The 6,974-nt window shown below is 39.1% G+C and overlaps 1 protein-coding gene and 1 pseudogene across 1 annotated transcript in view; both read left to right on the top strand.

Annotated features, from left to right (window-relative positions):
- The window catches only part of LOC102819007 (putative leucine-rich repeat-containing protein DDB_G0290503-like), a gene marked incomplete at its 3' end in the record, with an annotated part of 310,097 nt that overhangs the window by 84,367 nt on the left and 218,756 nt on the right, over window positions 1–6,974 (top strand). The gene's annotated exons all lie outside the window — the stretch shown is intronic.
- Window positions 3,646–6,974, top strand: part of LOC102818628 — a 4,338-nt pseudogene continuing 1,009 nt past the window's right edge.

Genomic DNA, 6,974 nt, shown 5'->3' with positions numbered 1-6,974 from the left:
TCTTCATTACTACCTTTTCCCCACTTCCACTCACAAGTAGACCAACATGGTCACCAGCAAGCTTACAAGCCTGCTTGTGTTCCCTTTGAGTTTTAGTCTTTGAAGGAAGTTTGTCCTGAGGGGACTTGATAGCTTGCCTTGATGATGTCCAGGCGAACAGCTTGTTTGTTCTTGTACTAGCCAAACAGTCTGCTGTGTTTTTTATAACTGACAGTCTTTCTTTCAAGAAATATCTTCTGTTCCTCTAGCTGTTCTGGGTTGGTCTGCTTGTCCTTTCAAGTGGGAATGTCCCACTTCAGAAGGTTCTAAATGGGGCTCAGGATTCCACCTAAGGTCCTATATTTTACAAAGGCTCTACAAGAAACCTATTTCACTGGGCAAGTTCTAGAACCTCTTTAAAGTATTCCAATCAGTTATGGGCTGAAGATAAGCTTGCAGGCTTTTTGTAATCATGTTTCCTGACATTCCTTTCTATCCCACTTAAGTTTGTTTTCCAATATTAGGCAAGGGAAACCAATATCCATAAGACAGTTAAGTATCTTAACAATATTTCCCCCCTTTTAGCCACTCAGACTATTCCTCGATCCCTCAATCACAGAGCCCTGTTGTTCCAAGTTTGAGTATACATCACTATTTACCTTTGTTACATTTAGCCCATGCAAACCTACCTAAATATTCCCCTATCTTCCTTGTTCTTCCACCCCCTTTTCTTTCTTGTGCCTTGCTCTCCTTTTCCTTGTATATTGCCCTTCCCAACACCTGAGTATTGGAGAAAAAATCATTAACAATCTGAGATATGCAGATGATACAATTTTGCATGCTGAAAGTGAAAAGGACTGAAAATATATACTGATGAAGATCAAAGAGCACAGCCTTTGGTACAGATTATATCTCAATGTAAAGAAAACAAAAATCCTCACCAATGGACCAATAAACAACATTCTTATTAATGGAGAAAAGATTAAAGTTGTCAAGGACTTCATTCTTCTTGGATCAAATATCAACACTCTTGGAAGCAGTGGTCAATAAATTAAAATGACGTATTGTGTTAGGCAAATCTGCTGCACAAGACCTTTTTAAAAAGTTGAAGAGCAAATATGTCAGCTTAAGGACTAAGGTGTGCCTGACCCAAGCCATGATATTTTCAATAACCTCGTATGAAAGCGAAAGTTAGATAGTAAATAAGGAAGAATGTAGAGGTATTGATGCTTTTGAGTTATGGTGTTGGAGTAGAATATTGAAAGTGCCTTGGGCTGCCAAAAGAACCAACAGATCTGTGTTGGAAGAAGTGCAGCCAAAGTGCTCCTTGGAGGCCAGGATGGCCAAACTTCGTCTCTTGTACTTTGGACATGTTGTCAGGAGGGACCAGTCCCTGGAGAAGGATATCATGTTTGGTAAGATGGAGGGTCAGAGAAACAGAGGAAGACCCCCAGTGAAATGGATTGGCAGAGTGGCAGCATCAATGGGCTCAAGCATGACAAGAATTGTGAGGTTGGCCCAGGATTGTGCAGCGTTTCGTTCTTTTGTGCATAGGGTCTCTATGAGTCGGTACCCACTCAATGGCGCTTAACAATAACACCCACTCAATGGTGCTTAACAATAACCCACTCAATGGCGCTTAACAATAACACAATAACAATAGCGATGATGTAACCATCCCCTAACTTGTGCCCTACTGTCCCCTCCCTCCCAAACCTGGTTACCAACAAATAATTTTTATTTCTTTTAGTATGGCTATCTTTTCTTAAGCTTTTATAATAATGATCTTATGCAATATTGTTCCTTTTGTGGCTGACTAATTTCACTCAGCTTAATGTCCTCAAGGTTCATTGATGTTATGAGGTGTTTTACAGATTCATTGTTATTCTTCAGAGTAGCATAGTATTCCATTGTATGTATGTATCAAAGTTTGTTTATCCATTATTCTGTTGATGGCCATTTAGACTGTCTCCATCTTTTTGCTATTGTGATTGTTGTTGTTACTAAGTGCCGTTGAGTTGGTTCCAACCCATGAACAGGGTTTCTGAGGCTGTAAATGTTTACGGGAGCAGAAAGCCTCATCTTTCTCCTGCAGAGCAGCTGGTAGTTTCGAACTGCTAACCTTGTGGTTCACAGCCCGATTCATAACCAGTACTGTGATAAACATTAGTATGCATATATCTACTTGTGTTCTGGCTCATATTTCTTCTTCTTCTTTTTTTTTTTTTTTTTTTTTAAGTTTTTATTGTGAGTTGAGTGATAGTTTACATGGATGAACATTGGTTTTACATTCATCCTGTTGTATTTTGTTTCATTGCAATGATTATAATCCCTTCAGTGCATCATCATTCAACAGTATTTGGTTTTATTACCTCTATTTTTTTTTTGTTGTTGTTGTTACATTTCTCTTTTCCCTAGCTGCTTTCAAGATCCTGTCCTTATCTTTGATTTTAGAGAGCTTGATTATTATATGTCTTGGTGATTATCTTTTAGGGTCTACCTTTCCTGGGGTTCGTTGAGCTTCTTGAATGCTTATCTTTTTGTTTTTCAGGATGTTAGGAAAGTTTCTTCCAGAAGCTCTTCAGCTATCTCCTCTGTGGACTTGTGTGATTCTTCCTGTTCCAGAATGCTGATAATTCTTAAATTATTCTTCTTTATGTTTTCCAACATACATCTTTGGCCTTCTTGGGATTTTTTTATCCTTTTTTGTGCTTGCTCTTCTATCTTAGTAGTGTTAAGAGATTTATCTTCTAGTTCATTAATTCTGGCTTCTATCTCTTCAACTCTACTCCTTTGCCCTTTCAATGTATTGTCTATTGCTCATATTCTATTATTAATCATTTGAGCCTGTTTCTGTACATTTTGAATTGTTTCCAATGCTGTATCTATCTTATTTGTTCCTATAGCACTTTCCTGACTTCTTCCTTATTTTTCTCAACTCCATTATATAGTGTTTTGATACATTTTATAATCATTTTTCTGAATTCCTTCTCAGGCATTTCCAAAGTCTGCCCATATTCCAGTATGGAGTGTAAGTCTACTTCCAGATCATTTGTCTCAGTCACTTTATCTTGTTTCTGGACATGTGCAGATATGATCATCTGTTTCTGTTTTTCGGGCATATTCAGGAGTTACCTCTGGCCTTAATACTTAGATGAATGTGTATTTTTGTATGTTTTATGCTTTCTGATTGCTTCCAGGTAGATGTGATCAGGAGATGGGTTTCCCTTTTCCCTCTTCTTCCTGAGAAATTTCAAGATGCCACTGTTGGTCATTGTGATGTAACTCAGGATTTAATTTTTGGCCTGTTTCCTTTTTAGTCTGCCTGTCTTGCTCCACAATCCTTGTTCAGGCCTTTTTCCTAGTGATAAACAGTTCAGGGCTGGCGGTGGCCATTTTGCACTGCTGTTTGGTTTTAAGTGGAAACTGCCACTTTAAATTTTGAGGAGATCTGTGTGCATGTGTAGTAGAACCCTCCAAGGATTGGGGTGGGGTGTCCACTTGCTCAGGCACCCCCTCTAGACACTGGAGACGTGCACAGACAGCAAGAGACCAATGAACAGCTACAAAAAAAAAAAAAAAAAAGAGTGTCCACACATTTATATCTGCTGTTCTGTCAGCAATCCACAGCTGCTCTGATCCTTCCCCTACTTGGTCTCTACCAAGATGGTGGCTCCAGAAGCAGCTGAACGTCTTGAATTACAAAGTAATGGATTTCTTGCTTTTGCTTCAAATTCCCCTAGCTGTAAGCCTTCCTACCTTCTAAATATTCCTTTATATGTGTTTCAGAGTTTTGGCACCATCCCCTGAGCCTGCTTGGTCCGGTATTCTGTGTTGTTGCTCATAGAGCTCCTCACTGCACTTCTGCCCAATCCACCATCTTGTTTGTTCTGTTTTGTTTTTTGATGTACTCAAAAACACTCAGGAATATATAATAATTTAAACAACCCAAAGGCACATTATCCAAGCCTGCCTCCTGGCTGCCAGCACACAGCCTTTCTCTTTCCGTGAGTCTAGAGTCCTCAACTGTTCGCTCTCTCTCTATGTCATCATCTCTGGTGTCGCTGCTTTTCTGGATAAGGTTCCACATTACTTTCATTTTCTTCTCCCTTGAATTTTCTCCTCTGTTCCTTGAATGTAAGATTAACTCTTCCCCACTTTATGATACAAAACTTCTACCTTTACAGTTGTGCCAATCGCATTAGTCATGATAACAATTAGTCACTATTGAATCATAAGAATCTTATCTCTATATCCTTTCATCAGCCCTGTCTAGATAAGATGAAAATTATTTAGTGGGGATTCTACCTTCCCCTGTACACTCTGAAACTAAACTCCCTCTTGAAAACTTGTAAGCCAGGCACTTCGTGCCTTTATAGTCTACCGTTTTAGGTAGCCAGTCTCTAAGTTGCCTGTCCCTATCAACCCTGTGTACAGAGGGAATAGGATTGATCTTTAATGTGAAGACTCTTTCCCTCTCAGTTGGTATTTTGACCAAATACATCCATAAGCAAAGGTCAAGTTCATCAGATTATAGCAATTTACACTTGTTTCCTTTATCAAATTATTATTATTATTATTTTACATCTTCCTCTGTTTGAATTCTGATCATCAAGCCATTGAAGGTAGGTTAAATGGGTATTATCTGCAAGTTTGGGCATTCTTGTGCATCTCCCCTCACTTCATATAAGCTGGGTGCTTCACTCTCAGTTTTAGCCCTCTGTAGCTATGTCCTTGTTTATGGGCTCAGGAATCCCCAGGTCTCATCATACTTTGGACCAACCAGCCCTTCTTCTTCTCTCTCTCATCTCTAGTTCATTGAGTGTCTAGGAACATGGCTGAACTCAGCCCATTTCTTCATTGCTGCCTTTCCCCCACTTCCACTCACCAACATGTTCACCAGCAAGCTTACATGCTTGCTTACGTGTTCCCTTTGAGTTTCAGTCTTGGAAGGGGGTTTGTCCTGGAAGAACTTGATTGCTTTCCTTGATGGCTTTTTGTTGAACAACTAGCTTGTTCTAGTAGGCAATCAAACTGCCATTTTTGTTTTGGATTTTCCCTGCTGATCTTCCTTTCAAGAGGTATCTTATGTTCCTCTAGCTGCTCCAGGCTGGTCTGCTCGTCCTTTCAAGTCAGAATATCACACCTTAGAAGGTTCTGGGTGGGGCTTAGGATTCCACTTAAGGTCCACAAGAAACCTATTTCACTGGGCAAGTGCTAATACACCTTTTAGGTCTGGCTTGTATTTCTTGTGAATGTATACTAAGTAGAGGGATTGCTGGATCATAAGGTATTTCTGTTTTCCAACTTTCTGTGAAAGCCCATACCAGTTTCCAGAGTGGTTGGACCATTTTTTCATTCTCACCAGCAAAGTAGGAGGGTCCCAGTCTCGTCACATCCTCGTCAGCATTTATTGTCCTCTGATTTTTTGAACTTTGTTGTTATTGCTGGTTTGAGATAATCTCTCATTGTTGTTTTCATTTGCATCTTATTTCTTCATATGTTTGCTGGCTGCTTGAATGTCTTCCGTGGTGAAGTGTCTGTTCATGTCCTATAAACATACTTCTTGTTGTTATTGTTAAGTGCCGTCAAATTCATTCTGACTCACAGTTACCATGTCTAAGGTTTCTGAGAATACTAATACTAGGAGGCTTCAAAAAGTATATGGAAAAAAATGAAATTGAATGATGACTTGGGAACTGGCCTCTGGTGACATCAGTAGGCTTCTTGCATTTCAGACCCCAGCCCAGGCTTCTGAATCCCATGGGTCTGAGGTGGGATGAGGGATTGGCCCCAGCTGAGCTATCCCATGGTGCCAATTTGATTGAAAACTCTACAAAATGGTGACAAGGAGCTTGGTGTATGCCTTGCTAAATTTTGCTTGATACTCTTCAGGAATTAAATAGAAATGAAACATTCACATGTAAATTGATTGGAATCACCAAATGGAATCTAAACAGTTATGATATGGAATACTTGTGTGACTCCAAGGTAGCAAAGGACATGGAACGTTATCTTGTAAATGGAAAGGATGGCCAGATTCTACAAATACTTGGGAATCTGCAAAATCTCAAGTGCCCATTACTACATCAGCAATTCTCTACTGACAAATGTAATTTTTAATCTCAGGTAGATAAAGGCAAAGCAATAACTCTTAAAGACAATAATAAGCTTTGAACTTGCCACTGCTGAATACCTTGCAAAGAAGGCTAAACAAAGAATAGCTCTACAAAGATGAACTCAACAGAAGAAATAATTGTAAAGGATTGCTATTTGTTTAAAATGCTGTTGACTTACAGGGTCCACCTTCAGATTTCTACTACGTTAATGAATACAAACCAACTTAGTAAATGAAGCTATCATTGGTTGTTCATGCATAGATTGTTTCTTTTAGACATGTTATGCCACTGAAGCTGGAGTTCTTTTTTGGATAATAATAAAACCCAACAAATTGAAATCCCACCTGGTGGTACCTTCATTTGTGACTGCAACTCAGGGTTCAAATGTGGATTTGTGATTGTACAAATAGGATTGTACAAAAAAGCACACAATACTCTCTTTGTATCTTTTGAACCAGCTGGGATATAAAAATGCTTGTGAAAATTAGTAGAATGAGTTTTGTCATGGAGTTTGTTGGAGAGGTAATCACAGTGAAGAAGCTGAAAGGCGGGATTAGTGATATGACAAAGGAATCATGTATCTCTTTGATTTAGGCTATGAATCTGATTAATTCACAGTGGATGCAACTTGATATGGAAATATATCTCATTTTGTGAATTGCAGTTGTGAACCAAATCTTCAAGTGTTCAGTGCTTTCATTGGTAACCTTGATACTCATCTCCCCCAAATTGCATTATTTTCTACAAGAACCATCAATGCTGGAGAAGAGCTGACTTTTCATTATCAAATGAAAGATTTGGGAGGTATTCTGTTGACTACAGCCAATTCAGAACTGTGTGCCAATGTGGAGCTCTGATTTGCCTATGTCAGGAAAT

Source organism: Chrysochloris asiatica, unplaced genomic scaffold (assembly GCF_000296735.1).
Source record: "Chrysochloris asiatica unplaced genomic scaffold, ChrAsi1.0 scaffold00532, whole genome shotgun sequence".
In the NCBI taxonomy this organism is placed as follows: Eukaryota; Metazoa; Chordata; class Mammalia; order Afrosoricida; family Chrysochloridae; genus Chrysochloris; species Chrysochloris asiatica.
The sequence above is the reverse complement of the archived record's forward strand: the minus strand, read 5'-3'. Positions and strand labels throughout refer to the sequence as shown.